This window comes from Acyrthosiphon pisum, chromosome X (assembly GCF_005508785.2).
Source record: "Acyrthosiphon pisum isolate AL4f chromosome X, pea_aphid_22Mar2018_4r6ur, whole genome shotgun sequence".
Taxonomy (NCBI): Eukaryota; Metazoa; Arthropoda; class Insecta; order Hemiptera; family Aphididae; genus Acyrthosiphon; species Acyrthosiphon pisum.
This window is the reverse complement of record NC_042493.1, coordinates 114,248,737-114,249,205: the sequence shown is the minus strand read 5'-3', so window position 1 is coordinate 114,249,205 and position 469 is coordinate 114,248,737.

Here is a 469-nt window from a genome sequence, read left to right as displayed (position 1 = left end):
TTAGTTGTCCCGCTACGGTGTACTTACTATAATAAATAATGACGTTTAACTGTTTACGTTTTGGGCTGATATTTAAGCACAGTTTCGTGTATTGTACATTTAATTGTTGTGCTAATGACTAGGGTAAAATAGATAGAATATAGGCTACCATAATGAGTCTATATACATTGAAGGCTGACATAAGTCCATTTTTCATTTTGAGTATACATCAATAATAGGTGTCTTCAAGAGTAAGTTACAAACAATTCAACTTCGTTAAGTTAATATAAAAGATATAGCTATCTAAATTTTACTACACCTATAATAATATACACATATAATATATATCAATGACAAATAATTACCTAGTGATGATAAATATTTTTGTCAGCTTACCATAATTCTGTTCCATATAAAACTGTAGGTACTAGTTCATTTTTAGGATATTGGTCTAAATAATGTTTGCGTTTAATTAGTAGCTTGTTATTGT